Raw genomic sequence first — 24,380 nt, forward strand, 5'->3', positions numbered from 1 at the left:
AATATACACATATATATAACTCTTAAAGGATTTAGATGTGATGGATTTGAATTTTTTTTTTGCTTTTTAGACCTTATAAAATTAAAAAATTTTATGTATATACGTATAAGAATATACTAAAAAGTTAAAAATAGATCGGATTCAGTTAGCCGATTTTCAATTTCTCCCAACCTGGATCCGAAAAAAAATTTCAACTAAAAAATTCAGATCGGGTATTTGACCCTTTTATCATGATTGGGTAGGCAAAAAATTCGGGTACAAAATTCAGATACCAGATCGGATCATCACATCTGAATGTTTTTCCTCACCCCTTAAATTCAAAACCTAACCCTATGTTTTCTTTTAGAAATATCCATATTTTTTAATAAAAAAACAAATCATATGTTTTGTTTTCGAAATGTCTCATATTTTTAAATCAAAACCCGAATCTTATGTTTTTTTTGAATGCCTTATTTTTTTAAATCAAAACGCTAATCTTATATTTTGTTAAAAATAACAGTCATTCATAAAAAAACATAGGATTAGGTTTTTGATTGAAAATATATAAATGATAGACATGAAAAAAATACTTATCGAATGTATTCGTATAGTAATGTCTCCTGTTTTTAAATCAAAAAATAAATTCCATGTTTTCTTTAAAGAATGCCTACTATATTTGAATAAAAACCCCAATCTTATGTTTTTTTTCCGAATGTCTCCTATTTCACAAACAAAACACAAATCCAATATTTTCTTTTCTTAATGTATGCTAATCACTAGTTTTGAATCATAACCCTATGCTGTGTTTTTTTTTCAAAATGTCTGCTATTTCTCAGTTTTGAATCAAAACCCTAACCATGTTTTCTTGTCAGAATATCTCTTATGTTTCAATCAAAACCCTAACCTATTTTTTCTATTGGATATGTCTGCTATTTTTCAATTAAAACCATAATCCTATGTTTTGTTTTTGGAATGACAGCTAATTTTGATTCAAAACCCCAAGCTTATGTTTTATTTTCAGAATGTCTCCTATCTTTCAATCAAAACCCTAATCCTATGTTTACTTTTTGAAATTTCTCATATTTTTCAATCAAAGTAAGAATCCTATGTTATCTTTTCGGAATGTCTCTTATCTTTCATTTAAAACAAGAATCCTATGTTTTCTTTTCTTAGTGTCTCCTATTTATCATGGTTTAAATCAAAACCATAATCGCTATTTTTTCTTTTCAGAATTTCTTCGATCATTCAATCAAAATCCTAATCCTATGTTTTCTTTTCGTAATGTGTTTGATTTTTCAGTTTTCAATCAAAAAACTTATCCTTTGTTTTCTTTTAGGTATATCTCATTTTTTTTAATCAAAACCCTAATTCTTTGTGTTGTTTTCAGAATGTCTACTATTTTAATCAAAACCATAATCCTTTGTGTTTCTTATAGTAATGTCTCCTATTTTTTAATCAAAACCCTAATAATGCGTTTTCTTTTCGGAATGCAAACTATATTTGAATCAAAACCCTAATCTTATGTTTTCTTAAAATTGGAATGCCTACTTGTTTCGAATGAAAACCCTAATCCTATGTTTCTTTAAATCGGAATGCCTGCTTGTTTTGAATTAAAACCCTGATTCTATGTTTTCTTATAGTAATGCATTCTATTTTTCAATCTGAAAACCATAATTATATGTTTTTCAAAATGGGTACTATATTTGAATCAAAACCCTAGTGATATTTTCTTTTTTGGAATATCTCCGATTTCAATCCTGACAAGAATCCTATGTTTTTTTATGTCTCTTATTTATTAGTTTTGAATCAAAACCCTAATCTATGTTTTTTTACTATGTCTATTATTTTTCAATAAAAAACCTAATTATGCAATATCTGCTATTTTTGAATCAAAATCATAATTTTATGGCTTCTTTTCAGAATGTGTGTTTTTTTGCATTTTTGAATCAAAAGCCTAATCTTTTGTTTTCTTTTCTGAATGTCTCATTTTTTTAAATCAAAACCCTAATCCTATCTTTAGTTTTGTGAATTTCTACTAATTTTTAATCAAAACGCGACTTCTATGTGTAATGTCTTCTATTTTCTAATCAAAACACTAATACTATGTTTTCTTATAATAATGTCTCCTATTTCTGCAATTTTTAATCAAAACCATAACCCGATGTTTTCTTTTTCGAATGTGTAATATTTTTCAATCAAAACCCTAATCCTATGTTTTTTATTCGGAATGCATCCTAATTTTCAATCAAAACCCTAATCCTATGTTTTCTTTTTATAATGTCTATTATTTTTTAATCAGAATCCTAATCCTATGTTTTTATATTGTAATGTCTACTATTTTTGTAATAAAAACTCTAATCCGTAGTTTTCCTTTTAGGGATGCCTCCTATTTTTGAATCAAAACACTAATTTTATGTTTTCATTTTGGAATGTCTACTACTTTTGAATAAAAACAATAATTGTATGTTTTAGTTTTCGGAATGTCACCTATATTGCAATCAAAACGCTAATCCTATGGTTTCTTTTAATAATGTCTCCTATCTTACAATCAAAACACTAATCCTATATTTTTTTTTTCGGAATGTCTACTATAATTTAATCAAAACTTTTACCTATGTTTTGTTATCAAAATGACTCATATTTTCCCAACAAAACCGTAACGTTACATTTTCTTTCGGAATGTCTATTATGTTTCAATAAAAACCCTAATCTTATGTTTTCTTATAGTAATGTCTCCTAGTTTTCATACAAAACCCTAGCCTATGTTTTCTTTTAAAAATGGCTCATATTTTTCAATCAAAACCCTAATCCTACTTTTTCTTTTTTGAATGTCTCCTATCTTTCAATTAACACCCTAATCATATGTTTTCTTTTCGGAATATGTCCTAGTTTCAGTTTTGAATCAAAACATTAATGCTTTGATTTCTTTTCAGAATGTCTGCTATTTTTGAATCAAAACCTTAGTATTTTCTTTTGTTTTCAGAATGCCTTGTATATTTGAATTAAAACCATATTCCTGGGTTTTCTTTTCGGAATGTCTACTATTTTTCAATCAAAACTCTAATCCTATGTTTTTTTATAGTAATGTCTCCTATTTTCCATTCAAAGACGTAATCCTATGCTTACTTATGATATGTCCCTTAATTTTTAATAAAAACCTACAAATCCTATAAGTTTCTTTTTGAATGCCTAGCTATATGTTAATGAAAACCATAATCATATGTTTTTCTTTTCTGAATATCTCCCTATGCAAAACTCGAATCCTTGTTTTCTTTTCGAGTGTCTCATTTTGAATCAAAACTCTAATCCTATTTTCTTTTGTTCGTAAAAACTCTTGCTAATTTTTAATGAGCCCTAATGCTATGTTTCCTTTTAGTAATGCCTTCTATTTATTAGTCAAAAACCAGCCTACATTTTTTCTTTTCGAATTCTCTATTTTTGGAATCAAAACCCTAATCTTATATTTTATTTTTAGCAATGTATGCTATTTTTGAATCAAAACAATAATAGTATGTGCTATTTTCAGTAATGTCTCAATATTCAAAAACCATGATCTTATGTTTTTATTGTCTCCAATTTTTAATCAAGCCAAATCTCTTTTTCACGAATGTTTGCTATAATCAAAACCCTTATCCTATGTTTGCATTCAAAATGCCCTCTATTTTTAGGTTTTTAATCAAAACCCTAATCCTATGTTTTCTTAAAGAAATGTCTCCTATTTTGATTATGAAAATAGTAATGTCTCTTGTCATAATCCTAAGTTTTCTTTTGCAAAGATCTGCAATTTTTGAATCAAAACCCTAATCCTCTTTTTTTTAGGAAATGTCCCCTATTTTTTCAATCAGAAACCACATTTTTCTTTTCTTTTCCGAATGTCTTCTAGTTTTTAAACAAACCCTAATCCTCTATTTTCTTGTCAGAATGTGTACTATTTTTTAGTTTTGAACATTTCCCCTAGAGTGACATTAGGGTTGAGAGTTCTCGTTGGTAATCTTGTGAGTGAGTGACACACCACGAGCGTTAGACAATGCTAGGTTTGAGAGGGTTGGGAGGGTGAGTCGAGAGCTACGAGGGCGTCCCCTTTCCCGTCGGCGTGATAGATTCTACCTCTGCCTCCCGAGTTCTTTGTGGCCATAATAGAGTGAATGGTCTAAGGGATGAACCTCCGTGAGCTTGAGTTGCTTGGGTGCAGCATGGTGAAGCGTTGAGGTGATCTTAGTATCTAGGATTTAATTGTGGTTAGGGACCTTCCACTTGGACCAAGGGGTTAGGGTCTATAATTAGAAAAGTGATTTATCACTTGGAATCATAGAGCTCATTGCAACTCTATCACGAGTCACGAGGGTGTTGAGATTGTTCGATTTCTCCTCGGGACATGCATAGAGTTAGGCATAATGTGACCTTAGATTTGGGACTATGTAATGAAAGATTTCATGACTCACTATTGCATTGATTAGGAAGCATAATCTGAGGGGTTCTTGCACTTGAAAGCTTGATTGTCTTAGGGCGGAACGTTATCGAAGTACCCATCTTTATCGATTGCCTTACCTTCTCGCTTTATTCGTGCTCTCTTACTTGTTGTTTTTACTTTCTGAGAGTGAATCATTGTCACACTTATCACTATTGATCTTTCACATAGCTAAGAATCGAATTAAGTGTTTTTATCCCATTTCCACTGTGAATTCGATACCGTTTATCCGGGGATTATTACTTGACAAACCCGTGCACTTGTGGGATATCGCAAAGGGGACGCAATCAAAAACAAATAATTACAATTTTAATTCAAAAGCGAAAAGCGGAATCATTCAAAAGAAAGCATAATATTACGGTTTTGATTAAAAAATTGGAGATATTACTATAAGAAATCATAGGATTATGGTTTTGATTGAGAAAATATGAGACATTCAGAATCAAAAAACATTTGATTAGGGTTTTTGATTAGAAATTAATAGACATTCCCAAAACAAAAGATTTGAATAGGGTTTTTGATTTAAAAATGAGACATTTAGATTATTAGGTTTTTGATTCAAAGCTGGAAAATAGTGAACGATACGAAAAAGAAAACTATAGGATTAGGGGTTTGAATCAAATCTAAAAGACATTATGAGAAGAAATAATAGGAGTAAGTTTTTGATTGAAAAACAAAATTTACATGGCATTCGAGAGAGAACATAGTACTATAGTTTTTACTAGAAAAAAATAGGAGATATATATAGCGTAGGATTTGGGTTTTGCATTATAGAAACCTTCTCAAAAGACATCAAAGGATTAGGGTTTTTCCATAAAACTATAGAAGACATTCCTAAAAAGGCAAAACATAGAATTAGGGGTTTGATTCAAAACTAAAAATTGGACACATTACGAAAAATAAGCAATAGGATTTGTGTTTTGATTCAAAAGAGAGACATTCTGAAAAAGAAAAGGATTAGGGTTTTTGATGAAAAATAGGAAACATTACTGAAAAAAGAGAAACATTGGTTAGGGTTTTTGACTCAAAACAAATAAATAGGGTGACATTATGAAGAAAACATAGGATTCGGTTTTTGATTGAAATCATGGTACGCATTCAAAAATAAAACATTGGTTAGTTTATTGACTCAAACCAAATAAATAGGTGGCATTAACAAAAGAAAACATAGGAATCGGGTTTGATTCAAATGCAGTAGGCATTCCGAAAAGAAAATATTGGATTAGGGTTTTGACTCAAAACTGAAAAATAGGACACATTAATATAAGAGAATATAGGATGTTTTGAACAATACGACACATCAATATAAGTGAATATAGGATAGGTTTTTGGTTAAAAAATAGTAGACAATCTGAAAAGAAAATATAGAATTAGGATTTTGATTCAAAAATAGCAAACATTATTAAAAAAATACGTATGGTTAGGATTTTGATTCAAAAATAGGAGCCATTCTGAAAAGTAAACATAGGAATAGTGTTTTGATTGAAAAATATAAGACATACCGAAAAGAAAACATAGGATTATTGTTTTGATTTAAAAATAGTAGACATTTCAAAAAGAGAAGAAAATATTAGGTTTTTGAATGAAAACTGATAAAAATGAGACAATAAGAAAAGAAAACATAGTTTTCGGGTTTTGATTGAAAGATAGAAGACATTTCGAAAAGAAAACATAGGATTAGGATTTTTCTTGGCAAAATAGGAGGCATTACGAAAAGAAAACATAAGATCACGGTTTTGATTAAAAATTAGCACAAATTTCAAAAACAAAAGATAGGATTAGAGTTTTGATTAAAAAAAAGAGACATTTCTAAAAGAAAAAACAAATGATTAGGGTTTTGATTAAAAAATTTAAAATAGGACACATTCCTGAAAGAAGACTAAGGATTAGCGTTTTGATTCAAAAATAGCAAACATTTCATAAAGAAAAGGAGGGATTAGGTTTTGATTCACAATTGATATATAGGAGACATTAAGAAAAAGCTGAAGAAGAGGACACATTACTATAAGAAAGCATAAGGATTAGGGTTTTGATTAAAAAATAGAATGTGATACGAGACATAAGATTATGATTTTGGTTAAAAAATAGCAAACATTCCAAAAAAAACATAGAATTAGGGTTTTAATTTAAAAATAGGAGACATTCGGAAAAGAAAACATACAATTAGTGTTTTGATTGAAAAATATGAGACATTACAAAAAGAGAACATAAGATTATTGTTTATATTAAAAAGTAGCGATATTACAGAAAGAAAAGGATTATGTTTTTGAATCAAAACTGATAAATGTGAGACATTAAGAAAAGAGAACATAGGATTTCGATTTTGATTGATTGACATTAGACATTTCAAAAACAAAACATGGGATTAGGATTTTAATTCAAAAATGGAGGCATTTCAAAAAGAAAACATTGGATTAGGATTTTGATGAAAAATTTGCAGAGAGTCCCAAAACAAAAGATAGTATTAGAGAGTTTTAATTCAAAACAATGGGGCATCTTGAAAAGAATACAAAGGATTAGAGTTTTGATTGAAAACTGGAAAGTAGAACACATTATGAAAAAACATAGAATTAGGGTTTTGATTCAAAAATAGCAAACATTATGAAAAGAAAAAGAAAGGATTAGGTTTTTGATTAAAAAATTGGTGACTCTGAGAAGAAAACATAGATTAGGGTTTTGATTCAAAACTAATAAACAAGAGACATTAAGAAAAGGAAACATAATATTAAGGTTTAGATTGAAAAATATGAGACATTCCAAAAATAAAACATCTGATTTATGTTTTGATTTATAATTAGCAGAATTCCCAAAACATAATATAGGATTAGGGTTTTGATTCCAAAAATAAGACATTTTCAAAAGAAAAAAAGGATTATGGTTTTCATTCAAACCTTAAAAATAGAACACTTTCCGAAAAGAATACATAGGATTGGGCTTTTGACTCAGAAATAATATTCATTCCATAAAGAAAAGAAAGGATTCGGTTTTTCATTGAAAAGAAATAGACATTCCGAAAATAAAATATAATTTAAGGTTTTGATTTAAAAAATGATAAATAGGAAACATTAGGAAAGAAAACGTAGGATTCAAGTTTTATTTGTAAAATAAGAGACATTCTTAACAAAAATATAGGATTAGGGTTTTAATTCAAATATAGTACGAATTTTGTAAAGAAAACATAAATTGCTGTTTTGATAGAAAAATAAGAAACATTACTATTAGAAAAAATAGGATTACTATTTTGATTCAAAATAGTAGACATTCTGAACAAAATACATAGGATTCATATTTTAATTGAAAAATATATGGCATTCCACAAAAGAAAATATAGGATTAGGGTTTTGATTGAAAACATATGAGACATTTAGAAAAGAAAACATTAGATTTCGGTCTTGATTAAAAATTAGTAGACAATCCCAAAACAAACGATAAAATTAATCTTTTAATTACATAAAATGAGATATTCTGGAAAAGAAAATAAAGGATTATGGTTTTGATTCAATCCTTAAAAATAGGAAACATTCTACATATGGTTAGGGTTTGGACTCAAAAGTAATAGTCATTCTGAAAAGAAAATAAAGGATTAGGTTTTTTTATTGAGATATAGGAGATATTAATAAAAGAAAACATAAGTTAGGGTTTTGATTCAGAACAGATAAATATGAGACATTAAGAAAAGAAAATGTAGGATTGAGGTTTGTAAAAGCGAAATAGAGATGCCAAAAGAAAACATATGATTAGGTATTTCGAAAACAAAACATCGAATTAGTGTTTTTATTGAAAAATAGCAAACATTACTATAAGAAAACATAGTTACCATTTTTGATTCAAAAATAGTAGGCATTCCAAAAAGAAAATATAGGATTAGTGTTTTGATTGAAATATAGTACGCATTCCGAAAAGAAAACATTGCAGTAGGGTTTTGATTGAAATATAGGAGACAAAATTATAAGAAATCATAGGATTAGAGTTTTGATTGACAAATAAGAGACATTACTATAAGAAAACATAAGATAAGGGTTTTGAATGAAAAATGAGAGACATTACTATAAAAAATCATAGGATTATGGTTTTGATTTAAAAATAGTAGACATTGCGAAAGGAAAAATAAGATTAGGATTTTGATTGAAAAATATGAGAAATTTCGAAAAGAAAACATAGGATTAGGGTTTCGATTGGAAAATGAGAGGCATTACTATAATAAAACATTGGATATGGATTTTGATTAAAAACTATAAAATAAGGGTCATTTCCAAAAGAAAACATAGGATTTAGATTTTTATTCAAAAATAGGAGACATTCCATAAAGAAAACATACAATTAGTGTTTTGATTGAAAAATAGGAGGCATTCCGAAGTAAAAAACAAAATTAGGTTTTTGATTCAACTATAGCAGGCATTACGAATTGAAATCATTGGATTATTATTTTGATTAAAAAATAGGAGACATTACTGTAAGAAAACATAGGATTAGAGTTTTGAATGAAAAATAGGTGACATTACTATAAGAAAACATCGGATTAGGATTTTCATTCAATAATAGTGGACATTCTGAAAAGAAAACAAATAAGTAGGATTTTGATTCAAATATAATAGGTATTCCAGGAGAAAAACATAACATTAGGGGTTTGACAGAAAAAAGGAGACATTACTATAAGATAAAATAAGATTAGGGGTTTGATTGAAAATTAGTAGATATTACGAAAACGACATATATGGTTATTGTTTTGATTAAAAAATAAAAGGCTTTATAAACCGAAACATAGGATTAGCTTTTTGATTAAAAAATATGAGACATTCCAAAAGGAATACATTATGATTTTGATTAAAAATTAGCAAACATTACCAAACAAAAGATAGGATTATGGTTTTTATTAAAAAGAAATGCGACATTCTGAAAAGAAAATAAAGGTTTAGTGTTTTGAACCTAACCTGAAAAATAGGACACGTTAATTAAATTAAACATATGATTAGGGTTTTGATTCGAAAATAGTAGACATTCGGAAAAGAAAAGAAAGAATTAGGTTTTTTATTCAAAAATAGGAGACATCACAAAAATAAACATAGGTTAGGGTTTTTATTCAAAACTGATAAATAAGAGACAATAGGAAAAGAAAACATAGGATTCGGTTTTTGTTTGCAAAATATGAGACGTTCTAAAAAGAAAACATAGGATTTGTGTCTAGATTCAAATACAATAGTCATTCTGAAAAGAAAACATATTATTAATGTTTTGAATGGAAAATAGGAGACATTATTATAAAAAAACATAAGATTAGGATTTTGATTCACAAATAGTACGCAATCAGCAAAAGAAAACATAGAATTATTTTTGTGATTGAAAAATATTTATCATTCTGAAAATAAAATATAGGAATAGGGTTCTGAATAAAAAATGAAGCCATTACAAAAAGAAAACATAAGATTATAGTCTTAATTAAAAAATAGGAGGCATTAAATAAAAAACTTATGATTAGGGTTTTGATTAAAAAATATGAGACATTAAAAAAAGAAAACATAGGATTCGGGTTTTTTTATTTTTTGGAAAATAGGAGACATTCCGAAAAAAAATATAGGATTAGGGTTTTAATTTAATTATAGTAGGGATTTTGAAAAGAAAACTTACGATTAGGATTTTGATTGAAAATAGGACATTACTATAAGAAAACATTGGACTAAGGTTTTGATTGCAAAATAAGAGACAATACTATAAAAAATCATTTTATTAGGGTTTTGAATGAAAATTGGGGACCATTACTATAAGAAAAACATTGGATTACAGTATTCACTAAAAACTAGTACACATTCCGAAAACATAGGTTTAGGGTTTTGATTGAAAAATATGAGACATTTTAATAGGAGAACATTCATTTTGAGTTTTAATAAAAATGTATGAGATATTATTATAATAAAACATTGGATTAGGGTATTGATTATAAACCAAAAAGTAGACGGCATTCCCAAGAGAAAGCATAGGATTAGGGTTTTTATTCCAAAATAGTAGACATTCCGTAAATAAAAATAAAGGATTAGTGTTTTGATTAAAAAATGTGAGGCAATCCAAAAACAAAATAAGGGATTTGGGTTTAGATTCAAATAAAGTAGTCCTTCTTAAAAGAAAACATAGGATTAGGGTTTTGATTGAAAAATAGGAGACATAATGATTAGAAAACATAGGATTAGGGTTTTGAATGAAAAATAGGAGACATTACTATAGTAAATCACAAGATTAGGATTTTGATTCAAAAATAATAGGCATTCCAAAAGGACAAAAAATCTATTAGGGTTTTGATTCAAATATTGTATGCATTCCATAAAGAAAACATAGCATTAGTGTTTTGATTGAAAAATATGAGACACTACTATAAGAAAATATAAGATTAGTATTTTGATTAAAATATAATAGACATTTCTAAAAGAACACATAGGATTATGGTTTTGATTGAAAAGTAGGAGGCATTTTGAAAGGAAAACATCAGATTAGGGTTTTGATTAAAAAATTAGCGGGCATTCCTAAAACAAAAGATATTATTAAGGTTTTGATAAAAATGAGACATTTGGAATAGAAAACATAAGATTAGGGTTTTGATTAAAAAATAGCAAACATTCTAAAAAGGAAAGAAATGATTAGGATTTTGATTGAAAAATAGGAGACACTCGTTAAAGAAAACATAGGTTAGGGTTTTGATTGAAAACAGATAAATAGGAGATATTATGTAAAGAAAACGTAGAATTCAAGTTTTGTTTACAAAATAATAGATATTTCTGAAAAGAAAACATAGAATTTTTATTTTGATTCAAATATAGTAGGCCTTCAGAAAAAAAGATAGGATTAGGGTTTCGATTGAAAATTAGGAGACATGACTTTAAGAAGAATAGGATTAGGGTTTTCGATAAAAAATAGTAGACATTACAAAAAGAAACATAGGATTACTGTTTTGATTCAAATATAGTAGGTAATCTGAAAAAAAAAATTAGGATTAGGGTTTTCATTGAAAAATAATGGGCATTACTCTAAGAAAACGTGAGATTAAGGTTTAGAAAGAAAATAGGAGACATTCCTATAAAAAAACATAATATTAGGGTTTTGATTAAAAAATAATAGACATTCCAGATGAAACAATAAGCCTATGTTTTTGACTGAAACATAAGAGACACTCCGTAAAGAAAACTTATGTTAGGGTTTTGATTTAAAGCAAGAAGATATTCTGAAAAGAAAACATAGGATTAGGATTTTGATTTAAATATAGTAGGCATTCCAAAAAAAAATGTAAGATCAGGGTTTGATTGAAAAATAGGAGACATTAATATAAGAAAAATTAGGATTATGGTTTTTATTGAAAAAAAGAGACGTTGCTATAAGAAAACATAGGATTAGGGTTTTCAATGAAAAAAATGAGACTAAACTCTAAGAAAAAATAGGATTAGAGTTTTGATTAAAAAACAGTAAGTATTTGAAAAATAAAACATAGGATTAGGGTTTTGATTGAAAAATATGAGACATTTCAAATGGAAAATATAGGATTAGGGTTTTGATTAAAAAATAGGTGCCATTACTATAATAAAACATAGGATTTGTCTTTTGGTTAAAAACTAAAATAGGGCACATTTCCAAAAAACAAAAAAATAGGATCAAGGGTTTCAATAACAAAAAAAAGGAGACTTTCCAAAAATAAAACATAGAATTATTGTTTTGATTGAAAAATAGGAGGCATTCCCAAAAAAACATGGAATTAGTGTTTTGATTCAAATATAGTAGGTATTCTAAAAATAAAATATAGGATTAGGGTTTTCATTGAAAAATAGGAGACATTACTATAACAAATCATGGGATTAAGATTTCCAATGGAAATAGGAGATATTACTATAAGAATACATACTATTAGGGTTTTGATTAAAAAATTAGTAGACATTCCGGAATAAAAAACAGGGTTATTTTTTATTGAAAAATATGAGACATAACGTAAACAAAACTTAGGTCAGGGTTTTGATTCAAAACTAATATATAGGAGACATTAAGAAAAGGAAACATAAGATTTGGTCTTTTATTGAAAGACAGGAGACATTCCAAACAGAAAAGAAAAGATTGGAGTTTTAATTAAAAAAATAGTAGCTATTTTGAAAAGAAAACATAGGATTAGGTTTTGATTGAAAACATGACGTTTCTCTAAGAAAACATAGGATTAGGGTTTTGATTTAAAAATAGCTGACATTTGGAAAAGAAATGAAAAATATCAGGTTTTTGATTGAAAGGAAAGAGACATTCTGAAAAGAAAACATAGGTTATGGTTTTGATTCATAAATGATAAATAGAAGATATTAGGAAAATAATACATAGGATTCAGGTTTGGATTGAAAGATAGGAGACATTCGAAAATGAAAACATAGGATAAAGATTTTGATTTAAATATAGAAGGTATTCCTAAAAGAAAACAATTTATTAGGGTTTTGATAGAAAGATAGGAGACGTTACTATAAGAAAACATAGGATTAGGGTTTTGATTAAAAATAGATGATGTTAATATAAGAAAACATAGGATTATTATTTTGAATGAAACATTGGAAATATCACTATAACAAAACATATGATTTGGTTTTTGTTTCAAAAATAGTAGACATTCTGAAAAGAAAAACAAAGGATTAGGGTTTTGATTCAAGAATATGAGACATTTCGAAAAAAAAATATTAGATTATGGTTTTGATTAAAAAGTAGGAGGCATTACTAAAAGAAAACATAGGATTAGGGTTTTGATTAAAAACCAAATTATAAGGTACATTTTCAAAAGAAAATATAGGATTGGAATTTTGATTCCAAAATAGGAGACATTCCCAAAATAAAAAAAAAATAGGATTAGGTTTTGATTGAAAATATTAGAAAATACGAAAAGAAAACATCGAATTATTGTTTTGATTCCAAAATAGAAGACATTCCCAAAAGAAAACATAAGATTGGGGTTTTGATTAAAAAAAGGAGGCATTTTAGAAAAAACATGGGATTAGGGTTTTGCTTTAAAAATATGAGAAATTACCAAGAGAAAACATATGATTATATTTTTGATTAAAAAGCGTTTGCCATTCCCAAAAGAAAACGTAAGATTAATGTTTTTATTCAAAAATAGTAGGCATTACTAAAAGAAAACATACGAAATATTTTTGGATAAAAATTAGCATAGTTTCCACAAACAAAAGATAGCATTAGGGTTTTGATTCAAAAAAATGTGATATCCCGAATAAAAAGCAAAAGATTAGGGTCTTGATTTAATATTGAAAAATAGGACACATTCCAAAAAAAAAACATAGAATTAGGTTTTTGATTCAAAAATAGCAAACATTCTGAAAACAAAATAAAAGATTATGTTTTTGATTAAAAACTAGGAGACATTCCGAAAAGAAAACATACGTTAGCGTTTTGATTCAAAACTGACAAATACGAGACATTAAGAAAGGAAAACATAGGATTCAGGTTTTGTTTGGAAAATAGGGGACATTCCTAACGAAAACATAGAATTAGGGTTTTTATTGAAATATAGTATGCATTGCGGAAAAAAAAATACATAGGATTAGGGTATTGATTGAAAAATTGGAGACATTACTATAAAAAAAAATGAGATTAAGGTTTTCAATAAAAAACATGAGACATTACAAAAAGAAAACATAAGATTATTGTTTAGATTAAAAAAATAATAGACATTTCCAAAAGATAACATAAGATTAGGATTTTGATAATAAGATTAAGTTTTTATTGAAAACCGAAATTTAGGTGACGTTCGGTAAAGAAAACATAGCATTGGGGTTTTAGTTAAGAAATAGGAGATATCGAAAAAAAACATAGGATTATGGTTTAGATTTATAAATGACAATAAAGGATTAGGGTGTTCATTCAAAACGAAAGAATAGGTGACATTCCAAAAAGAAAGCATAGGATTAGTGTTCTATTAAAAAATAGGAGACATTCTGAAAAGAAAACATAGAATTAGTGCTTAGATTGAAAAATAGGTGACATTCTAAAAATAAAACATAGGACTATTGTTTCAATTGAAATCTGATAGATAGGAGACATTCCAAAAAAAACATAGAATTAATGTTTTTATTGGAAAAATATGAGATATTGCAAAAAAACACAGGGTTACGGTTTTAATTAAAAAATATGAGTGATTCAGAAAAAAAACATAGAATTAAAGTTTTAATTAAAAAATAGTAGACATTCCAAAAAGAAAATATAGACTTAGGATTTTGATTGAAAAACATTAGACACTACAAAAAGAAAATATAGGATTATTGTTTTTGATTAAAAAAATAGTGACATTCCCAAAAAGAAAAAGATAAGATTATGGTCTTGATCAAAAATTAAAAAAATATTGCCAAAAAAAACTAGATTTAGGCTTTTGATTAAAAAAACATGAGACATGATGAAAAGAAAACACACGATTATTGCTTTGACTAAAACATAGTAGACATTCCAAAATGAAAACATAAAATTATTATTTTGATTAAAAAACGGTAGGCATTCCGAAAACAAAACAATGGATTTTTATTCAAAAATAGGAGGCATTATGAAAAGAAAACGTAGGTAGAGATTTCGAAAACAAAAGATAGGATTACAGTTTTGATTAAAAAAATCAGACATTTCGAAAAGAAAATAAAGGATTAGGGTTTTGATTAAAAAATAGCAGTCATTCCAAAAAGAGAAGAAAGGATTTGCCTTTTGACTTATAAATAGGAGACATTTCTATAAGAAAACATAGGATTTGGGTTTTGATTGAAAAATAGAAGACACTACAATAAGAAAACATAAGATTAGATATTTGAATAAAAAATATGAGACATTACTATAAGAAAAAATAGGTTTAGGGTTTTGCTTCAAACATAGTAGACGTTCCTAAAAGAAAACATAATATTAGGGTTTTGATTAAAAAATATGTGACATTTCGAAAGAAAACATAGGATTATGGTTTTGATAAAAAAATAGTAGGCATTCGAAACGAAAACATAGGATTAGGATTTTTATTCAAAAGTATGAGACATTCTGAAAATAAAACATAATATTAGGGTTTTGCTTAAAAAAATAGAGGCATTACTATAAGAAAACATAGGCATACTGTTCTGATAAAAATAGAAAAATAGGGGATATTTCAAAAACAAAACATAGGTTTATGGTTTTGATTCAAAAATTACAGATATTTCCAAAAGAAAATATTGGATTTGGGTTTTGATTCAAAAATAGAAGTCCCTATCAAAAAAGAGAAACAAAAGATTAGGATTTTGATTGAAAAATATGAGGCATTCAAAAATAAAAAACGTAAGATTGGGTTTTTGATAAAAAATAAGAGAGACATTACGAAAAGCAAAATATGAATAATATTTTGATTAAAAAATAGTAGACATTCCTAAAAGAAAACTTATGATTCGGATTTTGATTCAAAAATAGGAGACATTCCGTAAAGAAAACATAGGATTTGGTTTTTGATTAAAAAATAGGAGGCTTTTTAAAAAATAAAACTTAGGATTCCGGGTTTAGTTAAAAACTATGAGACATTTACGCAAAACAAAACATACAATTATAGTTTTGATTAAAAAGTAGCCGACATTCTCAAAGAAAAACATAAGATTAGGATTTGATTCAAAAACAGTAGACATTCCAAGAAGAAAATAAAAGAAGAAAATATAAGATTAGGATTTTATTAAAAAAACACGAATCCTATGTTTTTTTTTTAAATATCTCATATTTTTCAATCAAAATCCTAATCATATGCTTTCTTTTCAGAATGTCTACTATTTTTGAATCAAAATCCCAATCTTATGTTTTCTTATAGTAATATCTCCGATTTTTTTATAAAAAAACCCTAATCCTATGTTTTCTTTTCAGAATGTCTACTATTTTTTTATTCAAAACACTAACCCTATGTTTATTTTCATAATGTCCAATATTTTCAATTAAGACCCTTATCCTTTGGTTTCTTTTTGGGATGTCTACTATTTTTTAATCAAAATCCTAATCCTATATTTTCTTATAGTAATGTCTCCTATTTTTCAGTCAAAATCCTAATCCTATGTTTTCATGTAGGAATGACTACTATAATTGAATAAAAAAAGTAGTCCTATGTTTTATTTTTGTAATGTCTCATATTTTGCAAACAAAACTTTGAATCCTATGTTTTCTTTTCTTAATGTCTCCTATTTATCAGTTTTTTAAAAAAATGTAGGTTATGGTTTTTTTTATTCAAAACTGATAATTGTATGTTTTCTTTTCGTTAAGTCTCCTATGGATTCTTCCCCTAACGCCTCCTATTTTAATTAAAATCCTAATCCTATGTTTTTCTTTTTCGTAATACCTACTATTTTTGAATCATAATACTAATCTTATGTTTTTTTTGGAATGTCTGCTATTTTTTAATCAAAACAATAATCGTATGTTTCCTTTTGAAAATGTCTACTATTTTTGGCTTTAATCAAAACTATAATCCTATGTTTTCTTATAGTAATCCCTTCTATTTTTCAATCAAAATCTTAATCCAATATTTTGTTTTTGGAATGCCTCATATTTTTCATTCAAAATATTTATCCTGTGCTTTCTTTTGGGAATGCCTCCTATTTCTGAATCAAAAACCAAATCTTATGTTTTCCTTTAGTAATGTATGCTAGTTTTGAATCAAAACAATAATTGTTTGTTTTCTTTTCGTATTGCCTCATATTTTTTAATCAAAACAACAATCCTAAATTTTTTTTGGAATGCCTCCTATCTTTTAATCAAAACACTAGTATTATGTTTTTCTTTTGGGAAAGTAAGCTATTTTTGAATAAAGACAATAATCCTATGTTTTATTTTGCGTAATGTCTCATATTTTTCAATCAAAACTCTAATTCGATGTTTTTTTCTTTTGGAATGTCTACTATTTTTTATTCAAAATACTAATACTATGTTTTATTTTTGGAATGTCACATATTTTTCAATCAAAACTGATAAGTGCTTGTGTGATAAGAATATGAAGTGTTCTTTCCTTATGATGATCATTACTTTTATCGGATTTTAACGCTAATATGTGTGTATTTCTGTTACTTTTATGCAGATAGGGTTGTGAGGCCGAGTATTAGAGAAAGAAGCCAATGCAAATCGTAAATGCACCATTCGGAGGAAATTTTGAGAACGTTCAAACGCGAAGATATAAGTCGAGCCTGAAATGCGGGAATGTGCGCCAACCTCCTCGTATTCAAGTTAGCACAACAGTTTGGAGGGGCACAAGGGCAGTCACATTCAAGCATTTCAGCTTGTTCATGTACAGCAAGATCTACACCAACGTGGGCATTAATTGAAGAAGCAAAGTGATCTACGATGTAAACGTGTGCTCGTTTATGTTACCTCGATGAAAACATGGTTTCGGGAGTGTTTCGGACCGGTATTGTAGCAGGGCACTGTAGAAATGATGTAGCTAAATGCTGTAGCAGGTACTGTTCACAGCCGCCCGAAGAAGGAGTCGTTCAGAGAAGCCATACGGGCATGTGGAAATTCCACACGCCCGTGCGTTAATTACCGATTCCTGCACCGATTTCACCATTCTTTTCTCCATCTTTTCCACAACTTGAGAGATGGTTGCGGCTAGGGTTTTAAGAGTTATTGGCTAAGGATTGGGAGAGGTTCTATAGTTCTGACATCGCGCTCCATTTGGAAAAAGGTTAGTGGGAGAGCTTTCGTCGGCACCGATCCGGCGAGGTGTATCCTAGGCCGGAAAAAGGGACCTTTGGACGAGTAGAGGACTCTCCACAAGACCATCGTCATGACTATCGAGGGGGTTTTCTATAGATTCATTACTTTTAAATTCGATTTCATTGATTGTAATTCGCTCCATGGAGAGCTAAACCGCCTTGTGGGTATTTGGATTGTGAACCCTAGGATGTATTCGTTTTATTGAACCTTGTTATTATGCTTTAATTAATTGATGTTTTTATTGAGTTCCAATCTTGAATGCATTGATTGTATGCCTACTCCCTTAGAGTGACACTAGGGTTGAGAGTTCTTGTTGGTAACCCTTGTGAGCGAGTGACACACCACGAGATTTAGACAAAGCTAGATGGGAGAGGGTCGAGAGGGTGAGTCGAGAGATAGCGGAGCGCCTCCTTTCTTCTCCAGTATAATTTATTCTACATCCAATTCCTCGAGTTCTTTGCGGTCATAGTAGAGTGAATGGGCTAAGGGACGAGTGCAATGGAGTGAAGCGTTGGAATGATTTTAGCATCTAGGGCTTAATTGTGGCTAGGGACCTTCCTCTTGACTGGAGGGTTAGGTCTTCATATAGGAAGAGGATTTATCACTTGGAATCCCTAGAACTCATTGCAATTCTATACGAGTGTGATGTTAAGAGATTGTTTAATTTCTTTCCCCCCCCAAGACATGTATACGGTTAGGCATGGTTGACCTTAGATTTGGAACCATATATTAAAGGATCTCGATGACTCATTAATGCATTAGTTAAGAAGCATAATAGATGGGTTTTACACTTGAAACGATTATCCTAGGCTGATCAATATTCGAGTACCTCATTTATATCAATTGCCTTACCTCTCCTTTACTTGTGCTCTCTCTCTCTTGTCTCTTTTACTTTTGTTTGCATTACATCATACCACACAAATCACTATTCATATTTAGCTTAGTTAAGAAGCAACTTAAGTATTTTTACTCCCTATTCCCTGTGGATACGATATCCATTCAATTGGGATTTTATTACTTTGACAAACCCGTGCACTTGCAGGACATACGCAAGGGGCGTTGTCAAGTTTTTGGCACCGTTGCCGTGGAATAGGCGTTTAGAGATACTTTGCACTTTGTTTTCTTAGCTATTCATTTATTCATTCTATTCACATCTTCTTTTCTATAGTTGTTCTGATATGCTGTCTTTATTTTTGTGCAGCTCTAGGTTCATGGCCTAAGGGAACCCCTCAATATTAATTGAAGAAGATCCCAATCTCAAACGTACACTTAGAAGAAAAGGGAAAGAACACGTGCAAGAATAGTCTAATCTAAATGAGTTAGAAGTTGAAGGATCGGATAATATGGCTGAACAAAATGAGCAACAGAGGACATTATCCGATTATGCCAGACCATCAGTGTGTGGGACACTATCGAGTATTGTGCCTTCACCGATTACAGCTCAGAACTTCAAGCTGAAGCCAACATTCATCCACATGTTGCAGCAATCCTCATAGTTCAATGGTTTGGCCGATGAGGATCCAAACAGTCATATAGAGAACTTTCTCAAGGTGTGTGATATGCTCAAAATAAATGGGGTGACGGATGATGCATCAAGTTGAGAGCCTTCCCATTTTTCTTAAAGGGGAAAGCAAAGCAGTGGCTACGCTCATTACCTAGAGCATCAATTACCACATGGGAGGAGATGGTAGAAGCTTTTCTTGCACGTTATTTCCCTCCCGGAAAATATGCAAAGCTTAAGAATGAGATCTCATCCTTTGTACAGTCAGGATTGGAGTCTCTATTTGAGACGTGGGAAAGGTTCAAGGAGCTCATGAGAAAGTGGCCACAACGCGGATTCCTAGAGTGGATGATTGTTCATACCTTTTACAACAGGTTAAATCTGAGCACAAGGCAACTCTTAGATGTGTTAGTAGGAAGTACCTTAGGTAGCAAGACCCCCGGTTAGGCCCATCAACTAATTGAAGAAATGGGGTTATATAACTACCAATGGAATGCTAGGGAGAAGAAGAAGTTGGCCGGTCTTCATGAGATAGATGCATTAACTTCATTGGCGGCTCAAGTGGAATCATTGAGTAAGAAGTTAGATGTTCTAACTTCGAATATAGTGGCGACCGTGACTACTTGTCCCGGGTGTAGTGGAGGACATGCTCCCTCCAATTGCCCGATCTTTAATGGTGATTCATCTTCGATTGAAAATGTTGATTTTGTGGGTAATGCGATGAGGAATCAAGGGAATCCATATAGCAACACCTACAATCCGGGTTAGAAGAATCATCCCAATTTCTCATGGAGTAACCAAGTTCCACAAAAAACCATGGAACCACTGGGTTTCTAACAAAAACAAGCCCCAAACATGGAGAACCGAGTTTCCGGATTGGAGACCCAAATGACCAATTTGGAGAAGGCCTTGACTAGATTTGTGCAATCATCGAATACAAGGTTTAAATTAGTTGAGACTACACTTCGCAACCACACCGCTTCTTTTCACAACCTTGATAATCAAGTGGGGCAAATTGCGAAGTCTCTATCTGAGAGATCACAAGGAAGCTTGCCATGCAATACTGAGACCAATCCTAGATAGCATGTAAAGGCGATCACTTTGAGAAGTGGTGGTGAGGTTGATGGTAGGTTTTCGAGTAAGAAGCCCAATGAACACGTACCGGAGGTTATAGAGGTTGAAGAGGAAGCAAGCAAAGAAAAGGAAGTGGCACCCCCACCTTTCAAGCCAAGAATCCCTTATCCCTCTAGGTTGAAGAATGACTAAGTGGATGAACAGTAGAAGAAATTCTGAGTTTGTTCAAGCAACTCCACATCAACATTCCTTTTGTTGGGGTATTGTCTCAAATGCCTAAGTATGCAAAATTCTTGAAGGACTTGTTGACTAACAAGAGAAAGTTAGAGGAGAGTGCTTCAGTGATCTTAGATGCTTCTTGCTTGACAATTTTGCAAAAGAACATGCCAAACAAGAGGAAAGACCCGGGAAGCTTCATCATTCCGTGCAAAATTGGCGGTTTAGGTAAAGAAATGGCATTGGCGGACTCAGGGGCCAATATCAACGTAATGCCATACACCTTCTTTCAGAAGCTAGACTTGGGTGAGCCTAGGCCTACTCGGATAACTTTGAAATTGGCAGACCGAACGGTGAGACATCCAAGGGGTATCATCGAAGATGTGTTTGTCAAGGTGAACAAGTACATATTTCCTGTAGATTTTGTGGTGCTAGACATCAATGAGGATGCGGATTTACCCTTGATACTTTGGAGGCCATTCTTGCGGACTTCCAAGGTATTGATTGACATAGGTGGTGGGGAGCTAACTTTGAGAGTTGGAGATGACAAGCTTACATACCGTATTGCTAAAGCCATGCGGCATTCTTTTGATTTCGATGATACTTTGTATTTTCTAGACACTACTAATGAGATTGTTGATGAATATATACAGGAAATGTCCAATTCAGACCTCTACGAGGGTTTGTTTGACCAAAAGGAAGATAATAAAGAAGTAATGATGCTTGGCTCAACAGAAGAAGTACCGTCTACTCCGGGGATTCTAATGAAGGTGCTTAGGAAGATGAAGAGGGTGAGGAGACGCCACTGGAAATGCTCCAAGGCTGTTGGAGATGTGCATTAACTGAAAAAATTAGATGTACCATTGCTAGGTGGTCCCAAGCCCAACAACTCCCCCTCTACCTCTAAGAGACTATGTTCATCATGCTTTCAAGCTATGGGTAAGAGGGCAACCTTCATCTATGAACCTCCATGAGGTAAGACAAGGTACGTCAAGCTAAGTGATGTAAAACAAGCACTTGTTGGGACGCAACCCAAGTGTTTACTGTTTTCTTAGTTAGTAGTTTAGTTTTTGTGTGAATAAATGTGGAGTGTTGGTGTCTTAATTTTTAGTTGTTTTTGCTGTGCTTTCTTGTGAGTTTTTAATGTCAACTTGTGTTTTTATGTGGATTTGTGAAAGTTTAGGTCATTTGAGCTTATTTTTCATGTTTTCTCTGGTTAAAGTTGCCTTGTAAAGCAAGCTATGAGTGTATAGTTATGTTCAGAAATTTTCTGCGGAGTCTGTAAAGTTTTCTAAGTGTACAGAGAAAACACACGCCCGTGCAGAGCTCATCCGGAGATGGCACAGGGGCATAGACACACCTTTGTGAGCGACCTTGTGATGGTCCACGCCCGTGGGTAACACTTAGCGATTCTTTTCGGTTGGACAGAGAAGTCAAAGGGGCGTGCGGCTACCACTATGGGTCAGGCGCACGGGCGTGGGTATTTTCCGCACGCCCGTGCGGATGCATTCAGAGGCAATGAGGGTTTTCCCGAGAGCGCACAGGGGCGTGCATCTGCCCCTGTGAAGCTCTCCTGTGGAGGCACACGGGCGTGGGTAATTTTCGCACGCCCGTGCGGATGTACAGAACGGCAAGAGGCGCAAGTCCTTTTAAAATGATCATCGTTTCTTCCCATTTTCACACTTCCCATTCATTTGTAAGCACACTCACACTTTCTCTCGACTTCGTATTGCCAATTTGCAGGGATTTTTACTTGGTGTTCCGGCCAATTAAAAGTTTTTCATCTTAACTCGTCGATAAACCCTTATCCTTGTTTTACTTCATCAATTATTGATTTTAATCGATGAAACCGGGCAATCATGCTTCGTTTATGCAATTAGAATGATTATACATGTTTGGAGTTAAGTCAAAAAGAAGTTAAAACTGTATTGTTTGATTTTTGTGGCGCGGCCGTGCGTTTGTTCACGCCTCGTGGATCCACACGAGGGTGCGGAAATTCCAGACGACCGTGCAGATTTCTGCAGCATTACTCAATTAACTTGTTTGATCGAGTTTCTTTCAAATTTTGCAAGTTATGGCACCTCGGTCAAAGAAGCAAGCTGATAAATGGTCGTGTAAGCCATCCCTCGAGCTCGAGAGCATCAGTGTTACCATTCCCTTGCATCAGGCGAGGTTTGAGTAGCTGACTAGTCTCAAATTTGGTCAGACCATATTTCCCGATGTGAGCACACTCAGGGAGATTCAGTCGGCCGAGGGTATGGCAGACGAGATTGTAGACATGCTTGCGGTTAGCAGCTGGGACCATGTACTATCGATCAGAGATCCTGCCATCCGTTCACTGACACTTAAGGTGCTAGCCTCATTCGAGTTTGATCGCTCGTACTCCAGTTTTGACGGCATTAGTGCCATTCAGTTTAGAGCCTCGGACAGCATTATAGCTTGAGTATGACTCAGTTTGCGATCTTGATGAAGTTATATGATGTGGCTTATACAGAGACAGAGGACTATAGCAACTGCCCACAGATTATAATGGGAGTTTGACTCCGTGGCGTGCGAACATAGTATTATATGGACAGGGGCAGTATGAGCCTGGGGTTTAGAATGCCACTTGCCTCTCCCGCCCGAGTTACAGATACATTCACGGTGTTTTGAGCAGGTCAGTGAGCGGGAGAGGCGATAGTACTAGTGCGCTTAGTCGACATGAGCTTTTATATTTGTACTCTATGGTAAGGTGCAGACCGATACATTTAGGGCATATCCTGGCAGAGTATATTCGACATCAGGGATAGTATGCCAGACTTGGAGTGATTTTCTCGGGCCCTTATATCACAAGACTAGTCATCGGTATGGTTTAACTTTATGCGATCAGAGGAGCCGACAAGGTGACTATACCTGCTCCCTTGGGCATGGAGACACTGAGGTTGATGGGGATGGTACAAAGAGTTCAGTCAGGAGTATATGCTCTGATTATTCCTACCCCAGAGATGATGCCGGGGCTTCTCAGCCTACTTCTGAGCATCAGCCGATAACAATGGAGACCGATGCACCTCCTGCGGCAGAGGACCCACCCCCAGTACGCAGGTTTTCACCATCTCGAGCCCATGATCATTTTGAGAGTCTTGAGAGTGCTGTGGGGGTGATATGGACCAACATTGCTAAGGCATGAGCAGAGATAGAAGTGGTTCATGCAATGCAGGCCACACAGTTCACAAAGTTCATTACGCGTTTCAACGTTCTACAGCAGATCCTCCAGAGAGGCGTTGCCTCACCATTTGTGCTGTGACCCTGCACCTATCAGGTACCTCATGCATCATCTTCACCGGATCCACCAGCGCCGTTCGACTATCCAGTAGAGGAGCCAGAGCGCGGCACCGACACTTGATTTCATTTTCATTTATTTACCTTTTACATTTCATTTGATTGAAGAATAGGAGACATTAC

At 31.8% G+C, this 24,380-nt stretch overlaps 1 non-coding gene across 1 annotated transcript; it reads right to left on the reverse strand.

The window, feature by feature from the left end:
- Positions 1-19,880: 19,880 nt before the first annotated feature.
- LOC120252198 lies at positions 19,881-19,987 on the reverse strand. Its single transcript, XR_005533739.1, has one exon. It is a non-coding gene; the product is annotated as a small nucleolar RNA R71 (small nucleolar RNA).
- Positions 19,988-24,380: the final 4,393 nt, after the last annotated feature.

Source organism: Dioscorea cayenensis, chromosome 20 (assembly GCF_009730915.1).
Source record: "Dioscorea cayenensis subsp. rotundata cultivar TDr96_F1 chromosome 20, TDr96_F1_v2_PseudoChromosome.rev07_lg8_w22 25.fasta, whole genome shotgun sequence".
NCBI lineage: Eukaryota > Viridiplantae > Streptophyta > Magnoliopsida > Dioscoreales > Dioscoreaceae > Dioscorea > Dioscorea cayenensis.